Genomic DNA, 26,578 nt, shown 5'->3' with positions numbered 1-26,578 from the left:
AGAGGTGGGCCCTTGCATACCTAATGAAGTTCAACAAGGCCAAGTGCAAGGTCCTTCACCTGGGTTGAGGCAATCCCAGGCACAGCTACAGGTTGGGCAGAGAACTGGTTGAGAGCAGCCCTAAGGAGAAGGACTTGGGGGTGCTGGTTAACGAGAAGTTCAACATCAGCCGGCAGTGTGCGCTTGCAGCCCAGAAAGCCAACTGTATCCTGGGCTGCATCAAAAGAAGCGTGACCAGCAGGTAGAAGGAGGTGATCCTGCCCCTCTACTCTGCTCTCATGAGACCCTACCTGCAGTCCTGCATTCAACACAAGAGAGACATGGATCTGCTTGAGCAGGTCCAGAGAAGGGCCACAAAGATGATCAGGGGGCTGGAGCACCTCTCCTATGAAGACAGGCTGAGAAAGTTGGGCTTGTTCAGCCTGGAGAAGACTGGAGAGACCTTATAGCAGCCTTTCAGTGCCTGAAGGGGGCCTACAAGAAGTCTGGAGAGGAGCATGTAGTGACAGGACAAGGGGTAGTGGCTTTAAACTGACAGAGGGTAGATTATTCTTAGATTAGATTTGAGGAAGCAATTCTTCACTATGAGTGTGGTGAGGCCCTGGGACAAGTTGCCCAGAGAAGTTGTGGCTGCCCCATCCCTGGCAGTGTTCAAGCCCAGACTGGATGGAGCTTGGAGCAACCTGGTCTAGTGGAAGGTGTCCCTGCCCATGGCAGGAGGGTTGGAACGAAATGATCTGTAAAGTCCCTTCCAGTCCAAACCATTCTGGGGTTCTGTGAATGGTATATATGCTTTGATTTCAGTTCTCTCTGGGAAAGAGGATTGTGTTATTCACTTTTGAGTCAAAGGTGAAGACTCACTTCTCAAAGGAAGTAACGGTCAGGCAAGTTCCTCAAATCTCCTAGCCTGCAATCCATCTGGTCTAGGCCAAACTTTTCTTCAGTGGAGGGTAGACCTCTGAATGTTTAGGTATTGCCTTCAAATAAAATGTGGAGGCTGAATTCTCCATGCCAGTATTTGAAAATTGACTCTGTTGACTTCTGCAACCTCATGACTAATGCAAAGGAAAGGTGACAGGTTGGATTTTTATAAAATGTAAACTTATTTGAGACATACTTTTCTCTCTGAATTGCTAACCATGTTGTGGAGCTAGAGAAGCTGTGTGTGGGCCTGAAACACATTCACATGAGCTCTTTGAAGCATCTGAATTATGTTATGCCACCTTGCTATGCATCATATTCAGCATTCAGTAAATTCAAGAGCATTTTATTCATGTTTAAAACAGATTTACATGGAGAATACTCTAAACTTTTATACAATGATAAAATAATTCTGATTGGAGATGACTTCTGAAGCATGTGCTCCATCTTCTTTGTCAAAGCAGGGCCAAATTTGAAGTTATATTGCATTGAATCTTGTTCAGTCAAGTTTTCAATATTTCTAAGGATGAAGATACTGCAACCTCCCTGGGCACCAATTCCAGTCTTCAAACACCCACCCGTGAGTTGTGGGTTTTTTCATAGTTATCTATTTGGGATTTCTGTTGTTGCAGTTTGTGTCTGTTGCCTCACATCACCATTTACCTCCAAGAAGAATTCCTCTTTCCTCTCTATACCCTCTTCATAGGTAGCTGAAAACAGCAATGGAGTTTTTTCCCCTTTACCTTGACTTCTAAAAGCTGAACAAATCCATTTCTTTCAGAATGTTCTTGTGACAACCCTGGTGGCCTAGTACCGGGTTCACCCAGTAGGTTGTCTGGGAAGCCCCAGACTGAACACAGTACTATCAATCACAAGTGCCATTTAGAGAGGTACGGTCACCTTCCTTGACTATTGCTAATACACCCTGATATGTAGTTACCCTTCATCGCTGCAAAGGCACACTGGTGGTGCATATTCACTTTGTTGTCTCCCAGGACCCTCAGGCCCTTTCCTGCAAAGTCTCTGTCTCAACGGTAAGCCCTCAGTGTGGGTTTACTCCATTCCAATTGCAGGACTCAGCATATGTTCTTGGCGAACATCAGGAGGTTCCTTTAAGCCAATTTCTCCAGCTTCCTGAGATCCCCCCAAGTGGCAGCCCTGCCCTCCAGCTGTCAACTTATCCCCAACAACCTGGGCAAAAAGAAACAAATCCTTAAAGTCACCAAAAAGCTTATGCCTATCATAACCTCTCTGTAGGTTCTGTATATATATAGAACCATATAATACCTGAAGTTGGAAGGGACTCATAAAGACCAGGAAGTCCAACTCTCTGCTCCTGGCAGGAGTACCTAAAGCTAAAACATATGACCAAGAGCATTGTCCAGATGATCCTTGAACTCTGACAGGCTTGGTGTCGTGACCACTTCCATGAGGATCCTCTTCAGTGACTGACCATCCTCTCCTTGAAGAACTTTCCCTAATGTCCAATCTGAACTTTCCGTGATGCAATTTCATTCCATTTCCTTGTGTCCTATTTTTGCCTTTATAGCTGCTTTTTACAGAACTGTAAAAAAATTCCCCTTGAAATAAAGAAAAAGTTTGCTGTGAAGACTGGTTCTGGCTCTTGAGTACTTGAGCAGAGGTTATATTATACGGTGCAGCTGGAAGCATATCCTGTGGAAGTACATTGGCTCAATATGTATACACATTTCCTGACCATAAAAATTATTTCTGTTGCAGGCCCTTTTTTTGCTTCTTTTGCAGAACATGGAAATACTTGGAGCTCTGCCTCATAGAGATATGGAATTTATTTCTACAGAACTCTTACTTTCTTGTAGCTTGTATGTACCTTACCTTGCTTGCTTGCTTGAAGGTTTGTTTCCTGTTCTTTCCGTGCTCTGAATAAAAGCAATGGGAGAATTCCCAAAAACTTTTGTGATAGAAGAAGTAGGTCTAATGTGAGAGGAATGTGCTATTTCTGCAGGCCTGAACTTCTCTGTCGTATTGTCTCAGATGTGCTGAATATCCACAGGTGTGAACTCCGCTGCCAAGTGGGTTTAGAAAGTGTGTCAGAATAGGTGTCTGACATTATGGGGATGAGGCTGTATCTGCAGGGGAAAGAACAGTTCTGAAGGAAGAATTGGTTGATTTTCCCTAGTACTCCCCCCAAAAAAACCAGTTGGAGTCTTACTTTTTTCACATGATTCTGCTTAGGAAGATCACGGTGTCATGTGGTGATCAATGGAGATATTCTTACCTCTTCAGAAGTACTGTACAATGTTTAATAAGCATGAAGAAGCTCTTTATCTCTGGAGGAAAGCCCTTCAGAAGCACAGTGCCTAAGGCATCATAGTGATGTGGAAGACAAAATGCCACTTATGAAAACTTCAAGCCTACTTCCTGCATCTCCCATCTGCTCCTGCAGCAGCCCCCAGCATTTCTAGGCTTATCAGAGCTGACAAAAGCAGAGCCATGGGTGCTCTTTGCACCAGTTTGCAAGCAGGAGCACCAAGTGCATTTAAAAATAAATAAATACCAGCAATACTTGGAGGGATTTGTTTCTTCTGCTATACCTGATTTCTACTGCACCATCCTCTAGTCAACATTAATTTCACACATGGATTTCCTTTTGGGACATTTCTAGGACTGAAGTTCAGAGAGAGTATCTCTAGTAGGACATGGTTAGTGTGATGGTCCAATTCAGTCCCCCACAGAGCCAGGTAGTTTCACTGAAGGCTGCAGGCCCCAAAAGCGAAATCCACAAAATGGTATCAGTGACAAATTTCCATGTATTTCATTCTCAAGCACAAAATTTAGGGCAAATTGTTCTTTTTCCATTGCTGTCCTAACCACAAGGTGACAAAAACCTGGAAGTATTTTTGCTTTGACAGGCTGTAGGGACTTACAGCTGGATCCACCTTTCATGGCACAGTGCCTTTCATCTGCAGGTCTTCCTCTGAGCATTGCCTATGTCAGAGGGGGGCTGAGGGCATGGGAGGAGCAAGCAGACATCCAAGGTTTCTTTTAGACTACGGTGAAACTAGGGGTAAAACTGTTGCATGCATGGGTTTCATGCTGATATGACACATGGACATGGGTCTGGGGTGGCAGGTAGGAATTGCAGCCAGAAGTTGTCTACCTCTCCCAAATTCAGTGCACATGGAAAACTACCTAACTACCTTCGCTCTTGGTCATGCTGAGTGGCTAAAACCCTATGCTTTTATGGATCTGAGAGCTAGAGATTCCTATCACCAGCAGGACTTAATCTAGAAGGTATTTTCAGAGCACAAGTATTGTACTGAAGCAGGATGGGCTTTAACAAAGCAGGGGCTGGAACCCAGGTGTCCCATTCTCCAGCAGAGCCTCTTCCTCCTGCTTGTGCAGACTCATCCTTTCTGCCCTTTCCCATAAGTACTAAGGAGAAAATGGAGCACTGCCACCACCCTGTCCTCCCTCAAAAACATGCTGCATAGCGGAGTGGGGAAAGCATTCATGGCAGAAAAGTGGGTTCGTATTCCGGCTCACAGTGGAGGACTAGTAACTGCAACATCCTGAGCTGCGCGAGCAGCCTTGAATTAGGTACCTAGGCAGGAGAAAGGCCCTAAGGGATCTTAATTGACTGGCAATCCCAATAAGAGATGTCACATAATCTTATAACTGCTTGCAATCTATATAAATACAAATAAATAGATACTTGAATGTAAGCTGTCCATAAGCCTGTAGGAATTTCATGTTTGCTAAAATACACAGAATTACTTTTTCTACAAAAACCTATCTGCAAGTATCCTGAAAATAAACTTCTGATTTCACTATAAGCGTCATCATCATCATCATAATCATCACAGTCATCACAATTTTGCTTCTACAGCCTCTACTTACTTTCCATTATCTGTTCCTTTTTAATGCCTGTAGCTAAATCTGCTAATAATGGGATGGAATAGGGATTAGCTTGTTTATGTGCTCCCATTGGCAGCTTTTCATAGGGGAGGTGGAGCAGAATGATTATATCCTCTCTGGGATTCCTTTGCCCTGGCTCCTGTGAAAGAACATCTTGCCCTGATGAGGATGTGAGATGCTTCAAAACCTCAGTGATGGCAACAATTTTTCTAGCAGTCTCAGCAAAACCCCCTGAAAGTAATCAAATAGGTTGCAATGCAGAGACCATGGGAAAATGAGCAGATAAAAGGACATGTGGGTATTTGTAGGTGCTTGGAGTTATGGGACAGCAATAACAGCTTGGCTGAGCACAGGCACGTATGTTTCAACTGCCTCGGCATTTTGGAATTCGTATTTCAGAATGATGGGCTTGTCTTGTGCCTGAGTTAAGAGTGGGTTAAGCACGCAGGGAAGTGATTTGTATATGCCAAGCGGTGGGGAATTTCTGAGTAACCTGCTAGCTGCCTTCTCTGCAGACACTCCTTAAATGGGGCTGTTTCAAGAGCAAGCGGGATGGGTGGGCAAAGGGCTTCATCTGCTGACAGCAGCTCAGGAGCACATGGCAGACATGAAGAAGGATCCTTCCCCTACATCTGGGCTGCGGCTCCTGCTGCACAAGGTTTCCTGTAGCTCAGGAGAGCCAGGCACCGGCTTTCAACTGTGTATTGGCCAGGGTCTTTCCTGCAGCACGGGTGAGCCTTAACCATCAAACCTGCTCAAACTGAGGCAGTGCTGCCTTTTTTCTTATTTTTTTTAATTTACTTTTATTGATTTATTTACTTATTTAACTATTAATTAAATGAGCAGTTCTGACAGAACTTCAAGGTTTAGAATGTCAGCCTGTGTGTACAAAATCCCAGCTGCCTTACGTAGCAGTTGTTCTCAGCCAGCCGTTCTGAGGAAGGAAGTGGGGTTTTTGAGCAAGTTGTCAAAACCCCAGCACTCCTAGACTTCAGGCTGAGTTTACCTCAGAAATCATATATACTATATATATTATATTATATTATATAGATAAAATATATAATATATATTATATAATGTATATTATATATTATAAATTATATGTTATATATACATATACATTTATACTTTCAGAAATCATAATCCCGGCATCTTCTGTAAGCAGGAAAGCTGCTTCCCCCTTCATTCTGTTTCTTTTCAGCATTGCTCATGAGGTGCCTGGGCCCTTCATAGTTAGCCTGGCTATTTGCTTTCCCAAACACATGACATTCTGATATTAATATGCTGTCATTCAGATTGCTACAACTAATATGCAGACTCTTGTCGATAGCCAAAGAAAGACAAATAAGTAAGACAAAAGCAAGTATTTAGAATTAGTTGGCACTTCCAAAAGTCTTAGGAAGAGGTAAAAGTGTGTATGTAAATATTTGCTAAGTTGTGTTAAGAGTGAAAAAAAGAGCTCTCCTGGTTTAGTTGTGTAATAAGATACTGTAAATTTTGTCCTTTCTTCTACAGTGCCCTTCAAAGCTCTTTTGTTACAGTTCTGCTGCATTTTCTGCAAAGACCAGTCAGTATTGTGGGACCTAAACAATTTTTAGCTTAGATAAGCGCATAGTTTCCCCCCTCAACCACTTGTTTTATAACTTGATCTCTCTCTTTTATTAATGCTCATGACAGCTTTATTTAAATGGATTCTTCCTCACCTTATTTTATTTAATGAAGGGGTTTTGGCTTCATTTGTCTTTGGTTTTTAGTTTCTATTTTATGGACTAGTAGCTACAGCTCTTAACAGTCTTCTGCAGGGTGAATGTAAGAATAATAATGATGATAACAGTGATAATCATAGAATCATAGAATAGTTAGGGTTGGAGAGGACCTTGAGATCATCCAGTTCCAACCCCCCTGCCATGAGCAGGGACACCTCACACTAAACCATGCCGCCCAAGGCTCTGTCCAACCTGGTCTTGAACACCGCCAGGGATGGAGCATTCACAACTTCCCTGGGCAACCCATTCCAGTGCCTCACCACCCTTACAGTAAAGAACTTCCTCCTTATAATGATAATAATGATACTATCACTACTACTACTACTACTAATGTACTAAAATGATTTTTTTTAATGCTTCTTTCTAAAATAGATTGTCCAAAGCACAAAAATGTGGCAGTTACATCTGCTTCATTTCTTCCAATTTGAACTGAATTAGCAATTAAATCCAGGACTTCATTCAGTACTACAGTGCTGCCAGCCAAGGGGCAGACACGTAAGAGAGCTTTAGCATTATGCTAGTTACAGCTATCCTATGTATGGTGACACTGAGGAGCTTCAGTGGTTGGGAATGGAGCCTGTTTCAGTTGTGTTGCAGCACACCCATCGGGCTGATGTAAAGGTCTTCTGAGATAGCAGAAACTGTGGCTTCTTCAGAAGTCCTAAAAAAGAATAGACTGGAGCCCTGAAATCAGCCTGAACAGGCTGCATCAGGGAGCAGTCGATTCAGCTCTGGAGCAGGCTGGTGGGGAAAAGTGCAATCAGGACTGCCTGAACATCTCTGCTTCCGTGGCAGAGGCAGCCGCGGGAACTTGCCACAACAATAGGCAATCTGCACGAGCTTCTCCTTGCTCCAGCTGATGGATCTGAAAATCAGATTAACCTTTGACTGTTATGGGTCATGGCCTTTCAACTATTGTGTGCAACAACCTGAGAAACTGGATGGAAAAGATACTTTTTAACAGCTTCAAAGAAATGAAGCAAGCATCATAATTTTCGACCGAGTAACTGACAGACAATAAATATGCTGACCTTCTGGAAATATAATTATTTGTGATTGAACATCTGTGTTTACAATTATGTTTTTTAAATCAATGCTTCCTATGGAGGTGCAGCGCCTTTTGAGAGTGATACATGCACCTCACATACATTTCAGTAACGAGAGTAAATAGAATGCCATAGCTCAATGCTGGTTATTGCTAATAATTTCTCAGCTTAGCAGCTGAAAACAGTTCTCACCGTGGTGCAAGGGAATTCCCTTTGCTCTGTGTTTTCAGACTCCTTTTCCCTGCACTGCACCCTTGCCTGGAGCCCTGCCTGAAGCCAAGGTCTTGCTGCCCATGGCCAACGCAACAGCCCTTTGCAAACCCCATGGCCTTTGAGTCTGCGGTGAGGTTGTGGTACCCCATTGCTGGTCCAAAACTTGTCACCTGTAAAACTTGTCACTTGTAAAACAGACCTGGTCTCCCTGAAGACAAGAGTAAAGCAACTGTACTGCTGCCTGGTGCCTTCCCCTCACTAAGCACAGCATGGGGCTGACAGTGAAGGTGGTAGGGCAGTTCCGGGGACTGCTCAGCCCAGGCTCAGCAGCTCCAGCCTTCAGCCAGCCACCTTCCTGTGCCAGAAAACAGGAACTGTGGTGACAGCTACATTCGCTTGTTCTTTGTCCTTTGTGCTTGTGCTTTGCTCTCCCTTAAATCTGATGAAGCCTGAAGCTCGAAGCTGATGGGAAAGGCCTGTGTAAACTGCATTGGAAGCATTTAAAAATGCTGATAAGCAAGTATGTCTCTGCCCTGTTGGCAGCTACATTGGTGTAGTGGGGTTTCCAGGATGAAGTTGTTTGAGAGAGAAGTTTCTCGGGAAGGTTTGATCTGTCAATGCTTTCAGTCACAACCAGCCACTCCCTGAAGTTTAAGCAAACATGCTTAAGGAAAACAGTGCAAGCACTGTGCCGCTCCGTTCCCTGGGTTGTTTGCATGTGCTGCTCATGGGAGGGGTTGTGACATGGCTCACGTGTACAATTATTGTTTTATTCTAGATGCCCTAAAGCCATTTGGTGGGAGCCCACATCCAGGCTTCTTTTAACAAGGGACTGAAACTGGTCTTTGGCACTGCAGTATGCTGAGCTTGCTGCCCTTCACTGAGAGCACGCAGGGCCTCAGCCAAAGACATCAGCGACCATGCCCTAGGAGTTTCATGTGGTACCAGAAATCCTTCTAAGGTTGGAAAGAGGCAACAGTGTCCCTATGGGGTCACAAGTCCAAACCCTTCCTGGGAAAGGAGTGAGATGTTCAAGACATGATAAGAAATGTTTTGTAGGTGGTACCAGCTACCCCATAGGGAAGAGTTTCTGAAATTTTAAGATGGGGCAGCAGAGGGTTGAAGGAAGACAGGAATAAAAGAGGTGTGTGGGTGAGGTGGGAAAAGGCATCCAGGAATCATGAAGATGTCAATAAAGTAATACAGATTATGATATTTTTGGACTATAATCATAGTAATACTATTATTAGTTCCATAATAATGCTGCAGCAAAGACTCTGGTCCTAGGTGAAAATGAAGTTTGAAAACTATTGATTTAATGAATAAAGAGTAATTTGGTAGTAAGTGCTATTGATGTAAAACACATGGTTTGTAATTTTATAGCCATGTATTAAGCATTGTTATGGATGCTTTGCTGCAGGAAATTCATACCCATTTAAGCTATGTTGTTGTTGTTGTTAAGCTATGTTGTTGTTGTTGTTAAGCTTGATGTTGTTGTTCTGCACAACACAGCCATGAGAGCTTCAGAGCAGCTAAGGGTTTACAACTTGTTCCCAACTGCTCCTGAAGCTGCCAAGGAAAGCAAACCTGGTTTTTTGAAAGCGAGTTCTTCCATTTGGCTCCTGTCACGGCCACTTTTTAGCTTCAGCAGAATCTGTGTGTGCTTAGCAGCTCTGAGAAACCCTGCATTGTCCACAGCTGCACTCAGTATCTGGAGTTAAGCACTTTGCTTTGATCTTCTGACTAAACAGCCATTTCTATGAAAGGTCCTGATGATTGTAATTCACCAAAACCAGGGGCTGGTATTGCTGCCTCCAACACTCACCTTTTCCTGCCACGACAGAGGTGCCAGAGGAAATATCCAGCATTATTCTTGAGGATCTCCCCACTACCTGTGCTGAAGCCCAGGCTGTCGCATCTTCCCAGTTAAACTGAAGCACTCTCAGCTAGGGCACCACAATGAAATCATGCCACAGATGCTGAGCCAGCGCAGGCTCTCTGTGACAGAGAACATGAGATCCTTGCAGCTTGCTCTCCTCAGGTTTGTGAGCAGTTACCTTTTGCAGAAACGCAATGCCCAATACATTTTGTATGAATCATGTGTGTTCTTCCTATCCAGCCTCTTCCAAACAAGTTCTCAGTGTCTCTGTATATCACTTCTAGCCAGCCACTGAGTAGTTGTGTGAGCTCAGAATGCTCTTAATAAAATAGAGATTAATTCCATAACAACAACAAAACTTATATGCAAAACTGTGCATTTATGACAGAGAGATACTTTATGTGAATCTCCTTCAGGGTGGTGGGTCTGTGATACTTTTTCATGTACATCTCTTCAGACTGTTTTCCTTTAGTAGAAATAAAACAAAAATTTGAAAATAGCCGGAAGGTAAAGTATTATTGCATTTTAAATTTGAATATATTCTTCTGGTTGCTTTCATAAATACCATTAATGCCAAAAGGAATTCTGAAGCATCAATGTAATCATATGATTCACACTAAAATTCAATCTGAATAGCAATGTTTTAATGTGGTATAAGGAAGAAAAAAAGGCTGCCCAAGGCTGGCAGCTGCTTCTTATCCAGTACAAAGGAAGAATTCTCTCTGCAGGAAAGTTAAACTAGCTGTATTATGCACATGCGTTCACGTGCTTTCATGCATAGTTCACTTAAAACACCTTAAGCTTTTATAGGTGGTGTATGACACTGTAGCATACATAGATTCAAGTGTCAGGAGGTTTCCAGTCTGAGCAATATGAATGAGTCTGCCCCGGTCAGAAGAAGTGATGTCTGCATGCACACATCCTGACCCTGCACTGAAGGAGCTGCTTCCCAGGCTGCCTGTGGCCCCTTGCTCCGGTGCAGGGGGACAGGGCTGCACCCCAGTGCTGCCTCTTGCCAGGCAGCGTGGAGATGCCCATTCAGTGGGTAAGTGACCAGTTCAGGTGCTGTTCTGGTGTCTTGGAGAGAGCTTGCTCTTGAATAAGCAGCCCGATTCACCTCTAATTGGATGTGATTTACATCCAGCAATGCAAGTGGACTGATACATCGTGCATGATGTTTTGATTTTCCCTAGTGTCATTGCCAGCAAAGCAGTACAATGTCCAGAGCAGGTTACCACAAGTGTGGGCTCTGATGAAAGCCAGAGCTGTTGCACTGCAGAAAACATTGAGTCCACTCCCAGCTCCCTGTAGCCCCTATGCTTCTTCTTCTCTTCCAATTCAAAGTTACAGGTATGATAGCATCTCCCAGTGTGGAAAGCAGGCAACTCAGCTGTAATTACAGTTGCACAAGGCTCGGCACAACCATCACTCACATAGCTGGCTGAACCCAGGAGCACCCATGCCACCAGCCCCGATGATGAATCCTGATGCCCACAGTCTGCCTGGGAGCAGCTCATGGCAAAGGCAGTGTAAAGGAGCTGCCGTTTCCCATCCTATACACCTGAGCTGTGTCCCCATCCATCCCCTGCAGGGCTCTCTGAAGGTCCTCCCATGCGTGAGAACTTCAGCCCTAGTTTCACACGACGCTGACACTGATATCCATACTCAGGCTTAACTGTCTTAAAAACGTGTGTCTCAGCACTCTGCTGAGGTTTTACAGAGCACTGTTAACTCCATATGTGTTTTTGTCTCCCTACTTTATATTCCTTTGTTTTATCTGCTGGCATCCTTAGAGTGTTAGAAGTTGCATTTAACCTTGTTTTTATTCCCATTTCTATTTTTAATTGAAGCATACTAGGACTGTTTCTATTTTAAATTGAAGCATTTTGTGCCCAAGTCATATTTTGCTTCCAACGTTTCCTTATGGGTAAATATTTGTGTTGGAATTCCTAAATGATAATACAACAACAGATGAATGAGCTGAGGTAGAGCAACTTCTGTTGTGGAAGGAAGTTTAATGATATCCTCAATATCTTGTAATTCAAACTACTTTATATCCCAGGCAATAGAAAGAATACCAGCAATACATTGCATATATATATAATAGATTTAGCCTTTCTTTTTTTGCCCCAAATGTTTATGCGCATATCATTAGTTCCTCTAATTTGCTTGGTGAAATCTCTTGAATTGTTTTATTTTGCAAATTGCCTGATCTCATAGAGTGAATGATAAGAGTTCTCAGGCTGAAACATCAACTTCTCACACTCTGCTGAGTAGCTGACATTGCTATCACAATTACTGTTTATTGCCTGGGTGAGTGTGTACTTAACTTGCGGCAGGACAAGCGTGATTTAGCAGACTGAAGAGAACATCAGTGTCTATATACAATGTTTTTCATTATTTTTCCTAAATCTGTTGTAATTTCTGTTGGGGACTGCTATATTCATACAAAAGGACTATAAAAATGGCCTGAAGTAGTCTTTTCCCTACAGACTTGACTTTGAAATGAATGCAGCCTGGTAAAATCTGGCCATCACCTTTCAGTGGTTATTAGGAAATAAAATACATTTTCTTGAAGTGCTTAAAATGTATTCCTTTTGGTCATCAGGGTATGGTAGTAAACGCTACTGTCAAGTGAATAATTCAAAACAAACCAGAAGCTTTTGCAATGTTAACTAAAAGCTACTAGAAGCTATTGCCTCCGCCTAAATAGAGCGGTAACAAAGAAATCTAGAAATACCTTTGATTCAAACTCCTCTTTATCCCTTCAAAACAAAATCTACTGAATGGGATAGCTGCTTTTTTATACATCTCCCTTTCAGCAGAGATACTGAATGCATCCTCATTTTCTGTTCTTCCAATACTCATTCTGAAAAGGAAAAAATACAGAACGGGTGGGTTTAATACATGAGAGACAGATAATATTGCATGGTTGTGATCCAGCGCACCAAGGTCCTTAATATAGCTGGGACTTGACTTGATAATGGAGATACAGTAAATGATAAAGAAAAGAACAGCACTTTTACTTCAATATCTCCATGAAAATAATACTGTATATTGCCACAGAGGTAGCAATATAGCTGCATTATTTCTTTTCTGCAGAAAAACTCTGGATAAACAGCTGCCATTGATAAACCACACCGTTTTCTCCTAGACCAATAAAGATATTAGGAGGCCAAGATTTTGTATCTGACAAACCTGCTTCTGTAATCTGTTTCAAATAATAACATTATAACAGTACTGAGCGTATGCCTATCTGAAAGATGTTAACAATTTCTTTGGAAGCAAAATATGAAGTAAAAGAGCAGCTGCCTGAAAAGAGTGTAATTTATCTTCTGTACATGGGAATTAAAGGCAATGTTGGGGCTGTTACAAGCATTTTGATGCATTAAATTGAAAGTTGTTTATAATGGGATGAGTGGGATGGAATTGTATACTGAAAACTTCCTGTATTTATTTGTTTATTTAAACTGTGCTTTTCAGATGCCTTTATTAGGGCTGTCTAAGTCTTTTATATTACCTCCTTTTTTGCTTGATTTTCTCTGAGAAATTTAAACAGATTCAGCTGTGCTTTCTGTCTGATCTCTACTTCACGCTGAATTTTAATGTCAGATGTGATTTCCGAAAGTTCACATGTAAGTGAATGGAATGCTGGGAACAGGAGGCAGATTTCTCAATACCTAATATATTTTCCACTATAAAGTACTTATAGCATCCCTCCAGCTCAGAAAAAGAATATGAGAGTTGGCAAGGGGTTCGGTCCTAGATTCAATAATCTTCTGTTATTTCTTCTGGGAAAACCTGTTTGCATTAAACCCCAGAAAATCTTAAGCTTTACAGATTCTCCAGCACTTTTTCAATGCAGATGGAAACTACAGCAGCCTTAAACTTACTTTCCATTTACGCTGAGTGCCTGGATCTGCTTGCAGACATCAGCAAGCAAGAAAGTGCCAACCTGGCGCTGAACACTGCCAGGGATGGGGCAGCCACAGCTTCTCTGAGCACCCTGTGCCAGTGCCTCACCACCCTCATAGTAAATAATTTCTTCCTAATGTCTAATCTAAACCTCTCCTCCTGTCAGTTTAAAGCCTTTCCCCCTTGTCTGTCACTACATGTCCTTGTAAAAAGTCTCTTACCAGATTTTTTGTAGCCCCCACTTTAGGCATGAGAAGCTGCTCTAACATCTCCCCGAAGCTTTCTCTCCTCCAGGCTGAACAACTCCAACTCTTTCAGCCTGCCTTCATATGAGAGATGCCTCAGCTCCCTGATCTTCTTCATGGCCTCCTCTGGACTTGCTCAAGTAGGTCCACATCCCTCTTGTGTTGGAGGCCCCAGAATGACTCCGTGTGATATTTCTATCACTCCCTGTTTTGCATCATGTGTTTAGGTATGTATTTAATAGCTATAGTAAGTATTCCTTCATCACAGTCCTACACAAGGGTGCAAGCCAAATTGGCTGTTTGGCTGTTACGGTGATGGAGGTAATTTGCTTGCTTTCCTATTAGATGAAAGTGGTATATCTTTCCCTCCATATGCAAGTAAACTGCACTTGCTGCCAGAAGAATAAGAGCACATTAAAAAAATAACTTGATGGTAATACTGATTAATGAACACTTGGAATAGTGTGGTTGAAGACTTAAATTTATTATAATGCTGATTGCTGTGCAGTGCGTACATGCTATCGTAATCCATGACTGTAACCAAACTATTAGAAACACCAAGAGTTAGCACAATGGAGCTACAAGTGGGTGTCTCGATCACGCCAACAGCACAACATGTTGTAGTCATAATTTTCTTTCCCTAATGACACTAAAATAATGATAAACTTAGGGTCAAATGGGTTGAAATGATGAACCAAGAACGGTTCGAGAGAACCTGCATTTCCTATGTAACATCAAACGGCTGACTTTTGGAGTGTGCTGTTTAACTAGCTTGTTAACCAGCTCTTTCCAGGTTTTAATCAGTTTCTAGATAGTTCCGTGAAAGTTTGGGATTGAACCTTCCCCAAAATCATCAGTCTTATAGGTAAAGTGTATGAAAAGACCAAAAAGAAGATAAAATTCAGACTAGAAAGCAAAGACAGATTAAAAAGAAAAGGTACAGCATTTTAAAAAGTAGAAGCACTGAAGAAATACACTCTGTCAGCCTCTGTAAGTGACCTATCTGAGCTTACAATGCAGGACTAGGGAGGGAAACAAGCACTTGATCTCCTCCCTCTTTGTCTTCAAGAGAGGTTTTGAAGCCTTTTATCCTGCAGGTCTCTCATACCTGCAGTCAGGATGTGCTGCTGAGAAACCTACGAGGAGGAGAAGGCCTCTTGGGTCAACCAACTGGCATGGGGAGGTGAGGGCCAATGGTACAGAGCTGAACAGACAAAAATGTGAATTCTTGTCTGACTTTGTGAGAATTGGCTTTTCTTTGCTACCTGTTACCAGTTTTATTCAGTTGTGTCTCCAAACAGTGTCTCAGCTGGAAATTCAGATGCCAAAGATCCCTATTTAGGATGTCTGAAGAACATTCCTAGACATAGTGTGGCATCTGGATCAAGCTCTGCTCTCACAGCGAGGGTGTTGGCAGCCCAAGTGAGATGCGAGCTGCAGGTTACACAGCTCTGCTGCTGTATCAGTCACATGGGATTGATGTCAGGCTTCATCCTGCTCAGAGGACCGACCCCCAGATGTGGAAGTGATCCCACCAGGTGCTCACAGTCAGCAGCCTGCCAAACCCAGCACATGGGTCAGAGCTGGCATGGCTTTCGATGTCATTTTGTTAATTCCCTGGAGATCTGCAAAGCTCCATGAAATTTGCTGTGTTTTGACAGTGTCCATCTGTTACGAAGACATCAGGTTGCTTGTGCTGGTGACCAGCAGATCAACTGCGGAATGGGATTTCTCTGCCTGCCCCTTCATAGGTGGGAGTAATCACTACACAGGGTTAAAAGCAGAGGTTCTTCTCAGATCACATCCAGATGTTCCTTGCAGGCCAGGAAATACAGACCACGTGCTGGTGGCTCTTCCAACTATCACACTCGACCAGACCTTGCTCAACTGTTGTATGAGATGTTTGAATGGGAAGTGGCAGCCACAACCTCCTCCAGCTTTACTGTGGAGGGGCTTTTTGGGATAGGTGAAACAGGCACCTCCATCTGCTGGCAGAAGGGTGCAGCTAGAGCTCTGAGCTGCCATTGTGGCTGCTGCTGCCTCACGCACACTCCTTGAAGCCTGTGTTTGTACTGCTGGTTCAGGATGCCAGGCAGGATGTGGAGGGGATGATGGACTGAGGACTTGCAGTTGGGATGAGAAGGGGCAGGGTCCTGATTGATAGAAACATAGGTAAAGGAGGAGATATGAAAGAATCTGCACTCGTGGGTACAAAAGATGGGTAAGAGTGGGTGAAGATAGGCCTGGGTCCTATTGAAACAAAGTAGATTGCCATATAAGCAGCCAGGGAATCTGACATTGACAGATTTGGTCTGGGAAGCTCTTGCAGGCACTTGGAACAGAAGGATGCCTTGCAGGGTGATGAGCATACTTGGAAGACATGTTGCAGAAAACTCAAGATACTTAACTGTCCTGTCAGTGATGTACCTGAACAAAAATACATGCATATGGCATCATAAGGTAGGCTGGAAGTCTTGTACATCTCTTTTAGATCAGGTGATAACCAGAGGCCAAGTTTCTCTGCAACAGGGAAACTCTCGTGAGCAGATTAAAACTTGCTACTAAAAGAGTTCACATAAAGAATGTAGGCCAGAGGGAAGAGGAAAGAACCAGTCTTCTGTCTCCTCTCACATTGGTTGAAAGAACTCATAGATGTGACCAGCTCTCAGGCATCAGTGTGACACTTTCACATGAACTGTGCAGTAAGAATGCCTCTTTCCAGACCAGGAGGATCTGCTTTAACATCCTAGTCTTGAGAAGCCAGCAGCTGTCCAGCAGGGCTTCCCATCCTCCTCTGTAATCCTGGACTTGTGGACAGGACATGACCTTCATGCAATGACCCCAGGACCTTTTATTTCTTGCAGGAAGAAAAGATACGGAAAAGGGACAGTCTGCTTATTTCTGCAGTCTCTGGCATCCTGGTTCGCTGGCCTTTTGGTGCTACGATAACACAAATAAAAACGCCAGGTGCTCATGCTTTCAGTTAACCTGGAGTTCTCGAATACCAAGCTTGAGGCTTACCTCCAAGCACTATGAGAAGTAGTGAGTAATATGCCATTTAGTGTTACTCAGGCAGCTACAGCATTCCCATCTGGATAGTATCAGTGTTAATGATAAAAGGAAATTAGAAAAGCCTCTGGTGGGCCTTTGTAGTTGCTGTTATCCCCTAGAGACAGGATTTTGTCCATTCAAGAACTACATGGGTGTAACTGCAAAGAGAGGATATTTTACTGCAGCAGAAACCCTTCTGTCAGTTTTTTTTCCATAATTATTAGACAACTCTTTTCCTAGCATTTTGTCTGAGTCCTCTGTTTCTATGCATCAAAAGACTATTTCTAAGGCTCTGAAGATCTGCTACATTTGGAATAAACCTAAGAATTGCTTCACCTCATTCTATGTCTTAAGGCCCTAAAGCTGCTGGAGGCATTATGTTAAATGCCTCACCAGGAGCATGTACATACTGGGGAGCCATGGAAGGAGATGAGTGTCCCTGTGGCATTGTTGGGAAAAGCACATGGTGCCTCAGCATTTCAGTGACATCTATTGGATAACCCTGTTGGATTGGTTCCCAGCATTAATTTGCAATAATCACAATAATTTACCTCCAAGCTCTAATTAATGAAGATCTGTATATTCATGGCACATGGGGATCTTGAAAGCATAGTGTACTTTTTGGTCTATTTCTGCCCCTTTTCATTCCAGTGGAACTCTACTTATGACTCATTGCTCGTTACAGTCTCCTGGCAATGTATGGAAAGAGAAGTACAGCAGAACAAAACGTTTCTTACCCTGATTGTTTGCTTCGTTTCAGCAGACCAATGCCTCCTCTATCACAGCCTCGTAAATGGCTTCCTTATAATTTAAAATCCTCAAAAATGTCTATGTGAGAAGACACCTGAACATGTGACACCTCGAGGTTACCTGTATATATCAGTTTATCATGTCAGTGTTGAATGGTTGGGTGAGTGGAGAGTGGAAAATCCCTTTCAGTGAGATGTACAGACAGGAAGGGCTTAGGTTTGTTTTCCTCCAGCAACAACAGTGGGCTGTGTCTGGATCATGGAGGCAGCTACTACGTGATGGTGACAGGGGCCGAGGGAAGTTGCTCACATAGAGAATACTGTGAGGTAAAGAGGTTTCCTGTTTGTAGATAGTAAGATAATTAACTTACTAACCAGTACCCCCGCTAAAGTGCCACTGGGTTTGTGGTATATTCAGGTGCTGCCTGCTTCTACTCACTGCATATCCGGGTCACCGGAGCTCTTTAGAGCCTCTTATTTGGTAACTTCTGAAGTACAGCTTTATCTCTGTGCACTATCTTATATGGCTGGTGCTTACAAATATAGGACTGGTACACTGGCTGTATTCCTCCTGCAGTGAGGTGCTGAGCTGCAGGTATGGGCAACCTGTGGCCTGTATGGTGGCATCCTGTGCACCATCCCCTCTGTGCCCAACAGTTACTTTTGGAAAGAAATCTGGTTACACAAGCAAGGAGGGAGCCATGATGTAGCCAAGAGCAGTAAATCCTCTGGTCCACTCTGTGCAGACAGGGCTATTGGGAATGAAGATCACTGAGTTGTGACTTCAGTTTCCCTTCGCTTGGAGGCATAGCCCTCACAGAGCTCTTTTCCTTTGGAAGACTCAACCCTTTGTCTTACAATCATGCAAATTTGTATAAAAGGATTTACTAATAATATTCGATGGGAAAGAAGCCAGGGATCTTTCTTTCTTGGTTTTAATGCATTTGATGCTCTTCTGGAGAAATTACTTCAGGTAAAATCTTATTAATCAGGGTAAAGTCCCATGAAAAAGTGATGTCTTATGCTTGTAGAATAAAAAGTAGATGTTAATGTATATTTTTCAAAGATATGGAAGCAGAAGTGGAGTCCCAAGGACCTCTTCCAACTCCGCTTTGCGGGCCAGTCAAACAGCACAGGTCACTGAAGGCTCCTCAGCAGCTCAGACACGAAGTAGGAGTGAGCATGGGCCAGGAGAAGGGTGGATAAGCCTATGGATAAACCTCACATGGGAGGGGAGCTAGAACAGGTGGAAAAGCCTTTGAGAGGTGGGTTTGCTGCCACTGAGGAGATGGAAGCAGTAGGGGCAGCAACTAACCCAACACCTCTCAACCCCATCCGCCCCTGTCTCAGCAGTAGAAGCCATACGACCTTTCCAGAGCTGTAGCTTCACCTGACAGTGAAGAGAGGAGAAACTCTTTGGCCACCCCTAACACATTAATCCCCTCTGCAAATACCTACATTTCTGATACATAAAGCCAGTACAGGGAGGACAGCTAGGGATGTCTGGAATCTGGTCTGAATAATAGAAACACACTGAAATTATCGCAGGAAGAAGTATCTTGAGTTACTCATTTACATCCTGCACACATTTCGTATCTGACAGTGGGACAAAATGCTGTAAAAATACCCTTAAGAATGTGAATCTCAGCTCTGATTTGCACTTAAAAGGCAACATCTGATTAGTGTCTGTGTTTTATTAACAGAAGACTGGGAGGATGAAAGCTTCTCTGATATTACCTTTATTATACCAGATATTTTTGATAGTATATTGCAGAAGAAAATGCCACATTTCATTAAGGTCTATCATTTGTATACCACAAAGGATTTGGCAGCAGTTTGTAAACCTAGTGGTAATTTTCAACATTGCCCATTTTTTCAGTCTCTGAAGATCCTTTAAAGAAATACTTCTGATGACCTCTGATGTTCACTGGTCCATGTGGGGATGTACACTGTTGTACACCAGCTGCCTTTGGCATAAGCAGCTCCATTGCTCTGTCAGCAGTTATCACACTGTTTAATTTTAATAGACTTAGTTACACAACACATTCTCAGACCTTCCAGCTGTGCCTAATGAAAATTCATACTGACACTCATTCTGGCCTCAGCATCCCCCTTGCTCCCATGTTACCTTATCATTTTTTCATTATTCTACTTAGAAGGAATCTCAGCACTCCCCATGTATGAAATGACAGAGATGTTGAGGATAAACTCCTGTCACTGCGAGTTTTCTTCTCTGTTATTTCTCTCTGTGTGCTTCATTTCCTCTGTTTGCCACCCATTAGAAAGGGTAGAAAAACATTTGGTTCTTCAAGGGCTGAGTGCCTCATTTTATGTGATGCAACTACATCAACAGAGCAATAATTTACAATGAATAACTTGTCTGGCAGGCTTAGGCTTTTTTCATGGATTGTCTTTGAACAGATTGTAATTTTCTTGAATTTATTAATTATTCAAAATGTTAATGACTTCAGGGGATTGATTATGAGCAATTTTATGTGGGTATTTGGTATGCAGTACTCCACTTCTAGGGCCATTACTTTGTTGTGCAGGTAGATGAAGGTGCATCTTGTTTTCTCTATGTTGTTGACGGAAGATGCTGAAAAATATCATGACAATTTTGCTTAGAGGGTGAGAGTTTAGGGAGAGACAAAAAAAGACTTTTTCCCCTAAAATCCAGGCTAGATAAAAGATTTTTTTTCAGAATAATTTCTGAAATAAAGAAGCTTATTATGAGATTGCTTTTGTCTACGTATTATTTTCTTATGATAACTTACACACAAGGTAATTGGGTGTGTGCTTGCAGTCCCAGTGCGGGTGTCCTACAGCTTAGGTCATGGTTGTCTTGGGCTTTGGTGACAGGTATGTTTCTCCATACGAGCTATTCTGAAAGTACAGTTGTCATCGGCTTGCAAACTTCTCTCAAGGTTATTGTGAAGGTGAGGATGACTCTGGGAAGTTTCCAGCCCTGGAGAGTGCTGCCAGATGCTTGTGGGGTTTGCTGGTCTTCCAACACTTGCCTTCTATTTCCATTGAAGCAGGAAAGGTTTCAGTTCACCTTAAATAAGAATTCTGTGGGATTAAATCTTGAGGTCCTGAACAGCAAGTGCTTAAAATAGGTATTAATAAAATTAACTTTTAAAGACAGTTGAATACTCGATTAGGAAATGTTTTGTAATGCTTCCTTTGAGCTGTTCTTGGCTACTTTTGCTTTAAGAGGGAGAGGAGAGAGGAAAGGCAGTTGCTCTAAGGTACAGTTCCATATTGCTTGCATCATTTATTTAAATATAGATCTGATTGGTGGCTATGACAAAGTTGAAAATTCACATTTTAATTACGTTTTGCCACTTTGGCAAATCTGAGCAACGGTTCAGTGACTGGCTGCTGCTGGCCAAAGCTTTCCTCCATGTACCTCCACAATGCACCTTCTCATGGCTTTGACGAGCAGGTCTATTTATAGAGTATAGCTGACTGCTGCCCAGAAGTACCAGAGTAACATGTTGCATGCTGAGGCCTTCTGTAGCTGTTCAGGTCAATAAAGAGCACTTTCCTCCTGTGGCTCTGCACAGGTTATGCTGTAAGAAACGGAGGTTGCAGACACTACAGAGGATTGCACTGTAGCCTGCATGAGCATGTGAGGGATCTCATCTGCAGTTCTTTTCCAGTCAGTTTCAGGATTGTTTTCCACTAAAGACTCAGTTTTTGCTTTACTTCCTTTCCCGCAGCCTTCTACCACCTGGCTTGTGTTTAAAAGACAGCTTACCGGATTTCAGCAATGCAGCTGCAACTAGCTTCTGCTCTCCGGGAACTTGTAGTGCATTATGTGTCAGCTCTCCCAGAAAGATAAGGGTTAGTTCGGTAGAAAATGAATAGAGAAGCAAAAGCTATATACCTTAAGATTCCCACAAGCAGTAGAAATTAATCCATTTTAAACTCCTTATGCCATTTAAGCTTCTTGGGGCAGGGATTTGTCTCTAAGTCTCTGTAAAATATCATGTCACATCCATTCTACTCTATAAAATGAGTAAAACCCATTATCAACAAAGCTCAGCAGTCATGCCAGAAATCGGTGTAGCACCTGCATTTGGTTTTGTATTGAGACCTCAGGAAACCCAATCTAGCAGGTTAGAGTAGTACACAGTAGGCACTGAAATGAAAACTCCTCATTAGTTAACAGTGCTCTGGCACTTCCCTAGCTACAAAACTACAAAAGCAGGCTGAGCTGGACATGGTTTATTGCAATGAAATATGGAATTCATAGAATCATAGAACCACAGAATGGTTTGGGTTGGAAGGGACCTTAAAGATCATCCAGTTCCAAGTCCCCTGCCATGGTCAGGGACACCTTCCACTAAACCAGGTTGTTCAAAGCCCCATCCAGCTTGGCCTTGAACACTGTCAGGGATGGGTCATGAAGAGAATTCATCTAAATCTTTTCAAACTTAGGACATCCAAATTTACAACTTCTGCATACGAACAAAAGCATGAGGCAGTGGCTTGACTACATGCTTCTAGAGCAACCAGAGCTGCTCATCTGCTGAGCTATGTGTTTTCTGAGCCACCCACCCATGCAGGATGGGCAGCTATGACCCATGGGAAGCCTATGTCCCTCTGGAGTGGCAGGGGGAAGCTGTGTGAGATAACCTAGAGCATCTTGCATGAGTTGCATTTGGTGCTATGTTTAAGTAGCTGACTCAACTTGTAGGTATGTAAGTTCTCACTGAAGTCAGTGCAGAGCAGAGAAGGCCTAGAGAGCAATTCAGTCACCCTAAAGTGGACACCTAAGTGGCTTGGGTAATTTTTTCTCATCTCACCATCAGCCTCTTTACAAGCTGTCCAGAACCTCTCCCTCCAATGTTAGATCTGGGCTGCTCTTCGAGGTAAGGTGATTACCAGAGGGTAAGGAGTCAGTCCAACAGGTACAGTGCACATCTCCCAGCTCCCCCGGGTCTGCTGTATTCAGACTCACTGCTGTCTGACTCACAGTTTTCTAGCTACATGCCACAGAGTGGTTAGTAGACCGCAGATTTTCATCTTTCACACATTGCTACCTCAACACGCTGTTATTATGTGTGTCATTATCCTTCCACACAAAGAATAAGGTAAGTGAGCAAGAATGTGAAGTATACAGACGTAAGCATGTACAGGGGACTATGGCATGCAAAGACTGTAATTAAAACAGTAGTTTCTGTTCTCATTAAAGCTAATAATTCCCATTTGCTTTCTACAAATTCCTCAAGAACTGACGTTTCTATGAGTTAAATCTTTGTTTGCTAATTCTGAAACAGGCTCTCTATTGATTTGATGTCTTACACTATAAAGCCCTGCTTCCTCTGTGCACATATGTCTGGGCCAACTGGAGGTCAACAGGCATTTCTTAAGAAAGACCTAGATGGATTTTATTTTCTTCTCTTGAAATACATGCCCAAGTTGTCTCTCTGAACCTTACAGAAAAGTGCAGGGGCAGGAAAGTTGCAGGGAAAATAAACCCATAAATTCAAAGATAAAAGTCAGGACTATTCTCTCTTTCTGGTATAGGCAAGACATATCTGGTCAACAGGGTGAGTTTCTGGAATGCACTGAAAGATCAGCGAAAGCTTATTCTTTGTCACCTGCTTTTAACTTTACAAGATCCTCAAACATATTTTTACAGTTTCCTTCCTGATATGCTCCCAGAGATAAGCACTTTCTTGAAGTAAATGTCAGGCCAGAACTGGCTGGAAGAAAGCTTCTACTTACATTGTGTGAAGGAAGCTATAGAATTTGTTCCTGACTCCTTTGTTGAGCTACCACAGCTCATAAAGAAGCAAAGGGGTAACACATTTCTAACTGACGAACTCCTGGTTACCCTGCAGCTGGTACAAAGAGATTTAAAAGCTCATGTACAGGGTAATACTCAGTCATGCACTTGATCACAGACTTCAGTAAAAAGAAAAAGTGGAAGAATTCTTCTTTGTTTCACATTGGAAAATATTTTCTGTTTCACTTATTCACTGAGCTTTCCTGCATGAATATACCTAATACAAGTCTGCTCTGTTCCTGAGTTCTCATTCATATTCACATTATTAAAAATGCAGACTTTTTTTTGTATCCCAACCCTTCTGATTTTTTTTTTTTAATTATTCTTGCAACAGCAATACTCAGTGGAACTACTGAGTTGTTTGCTATTTTATTTATTGTTGAGAATGGGGAATAATACATAACAAGTACTATTTGAGAAAGAGCAGAAAGTAGTAGGTCCTGCAAACTTGCCCTACGTCTATAGCTGCATTCATTCAGTGCTCACACACCCTTAGGTGCACTCCTGCTTCTCCTTGTTCCACACATACACCGTACAGTGTGTGAATGACATCAAAGGTCAATAACTGAACCTGTGGCTATATAGAAGCTCAGCTTCTGATGAGTCTCTGGAGAGGGAACAGTGGCGAGGGACTTCTCATCTGTCATGGGGCAGACAGATGCCAGGAGCCCAATGGATGCTGCTTCCGGATGACTTGGGCTCTCTAGGTCTTTGATGCTGAAATAAGCAGATAAATAAGGATAACTGGCTGATACAAACACATTGATTTCATAGGGTTTTAAGCACTAAATGGCTTGAGTCATTAGCCAAGGAGGAAAAAGACCAATGACATCAGCAGGAAGACTCATTGATTTAGCAGCCTTGGGATAAGACTCCAAAAGGAGGATCACTGATCATTAAGGGAAGGTAAGAGGGAAACTGCTTGTCGTGGTTTAAACCCAGTCAGGTAATTCGTTCGCTCACTTCCCCCCCTTTCTTGCCCTCCCCCTGCTCTCGGAGGGACGGAGAGGAGAATCAAAAGAATGCAACTCCCACGGGTTGAGATAAGAACAGTTTAGTAACTAAGGTATAACACAAATCACTACTGCTACCACCAATGATAATAATGATAAAGGAAATAACAAGGGAACAGAATACAACACCTCACCACCCGCTGACCGATAACTCGCCCCCCAAGCCTGACCAAGCTCCGACCGATACCTCCTCCAACCCTGCAGTCTCCCAGCCCTTCCGGCTAACTCCCAGTTACATCCTGGGCATGACGTGCTGTGGTATGGAATACCTCCCCGGCTAGCCCGGGTCAGGCGCCCCGTCTCTGCTTCCTCACAGCTTCCCCTCCTCCCTGGCAGAGCATGAGCCTCACAGAGTCCTTGGTCAGGGTAAACATCACTTAGCAACAACCGACAACATCGGCTTCACCAACGCTGTTCTCAAAACTAGAAGTCAAAACACAGCACTGCACCAGCTAACACAAAGGAAAAAACATGACTGCTACTGCTGAACCCAGGACACTGCTTTAAAGAAAACCTTACTTTGTAGCTTACATTGCTACTGAAGATCAGCTGTAAGTTAACATGAAGACCATTTCCAATAGAATTACACAGGAATGTTTGCTTAGGAAAATAAGAGATAGGCTGGAAAAATTACCCACCTGGAATTAGAGTAAGGTAAAAGGAGCAAGTCCCTGCAAATGTGAAAGTTTAGAACATCCTGGTTACACTGAAACTGAAAACCAGCCAACTTCCCTCTTACGAGGGGCACTGCCTACACGTTTGGAAACATCCAGGTAGTACAAACTACTTCATTAAACCCAACTGAACTGCCACGATCTTCCTGAACCAGTACAGAACTATTTCACCCTTTCTAGTGCCACCTTCAATAACACCTAATACAGCACAATTAAATGCAAATGAATTTTTTGTTAGGGAGAGCACCCTGTTGTTTCTGGTGAGGATCAGTTAGAAGGTGTGCTTGCATGGAGGAGCCAGAAGGTTGTTAATTACATTCTCAGTGTGAATGAAGTGCACCTTGCAAGAGTAAAGGGAGCCCAAAGATAAGCAGATTCCTGCTGTTTGCCTTCCCCAGGCAGCAGCTGTGGAATATATAACCAGGGGGAAAGTCATCAGAGATTGATTTGCAAAGATGCTAACAAGGTATTAAGAACCTCCTGAAATCTGTAGAAGTGTTTTTGAAAAAAAAAGAGGTCTGAAAAACTTTTTAGAAGCTGTTTTGGCACAGGAAGTGAATCTGTTATAAGAGTACCTAAGGTCTTGGGGCTTAGGAACTGACAAGAGCTGGCTTCTTTTCTCAGACCTTCCCCGTACTTTGCAATGACCTTAAAAACTCCCATTTAATAGGCTGACCCTAAATTAGTCAGTGAAAGTCAAAAGGCCAGGCCAGAGTGTCTGAATTGCTCCTTAAGTGTTATTTAGAAAGCATGAGTGAAAATTAAGCAGTACATAGACCTTATATTACACCCTTGCACAGAATGAGTTTTGCCCTGAAGTCCATGAAATACTTTTCTATTGCCAGGCAGAAATCACTCTAAGAAGGATCATCATATAATTGCAACTCACTTATGCTAGCTAAGTGGCCAGAGAAGCCCATTCATTATGGGAGTTAGGTTATAACATCTCCGCCTCCAGGAAAGGCTGTGAGGTGTCTTCCTGTGCATGTGGCACGACAGTGAAACTGAAGCACATTTGGAAGGGTTCTGGATTGAGGGAGATCCCACCCAGCCCCTCACAGACCCTTTTGGAAGAGTATTCAGGGCTGTGAAGTCCTTTAAATAGGATCTGAGCCCTGCCACTGTAGGTTTTTGACTACCACACAGATTTTATCAAGACAATCCAGCCAGGGAAAATCAAGGAGACCAAATTAGCTGTATGGCCTCTTCTGAGCAAATACGTACCATGGTTTATTTCACCAATTGCATGGGATGACCCTCTAAAGCGGCCATAGAGGAACATCATTATAGCAGGAAGAGATGCAATCCAGGTCTCCTGACTTTGGTCATCTAAAAGCTAGGCACTGGGTATAAAGGAGTTAGACAGGCATTCTCTAAAATGAAAGCAGAGAGATATAAGCCCTCCCACAATT

Source organism: Pezoporus wallicus, unplaced genomic scaffold (genome assembly GCF_028554395.1).
Source record: "Pezoporus wallicus isolate ANWC-B61680 ecotype Strahan unplaced genomic scaffold, APGP_CSIRO_Pwel_v1 contig_4722, whole genome shotgun sequence".
NCBI lineage: Eukaryota > Metazoa > Chordata > Aves > Psittaciformes > Psittacidae > Pezoporus > Pezoporus wallicus.
This window is presented reverse-complemented; position numbering follows the sequence as displayed.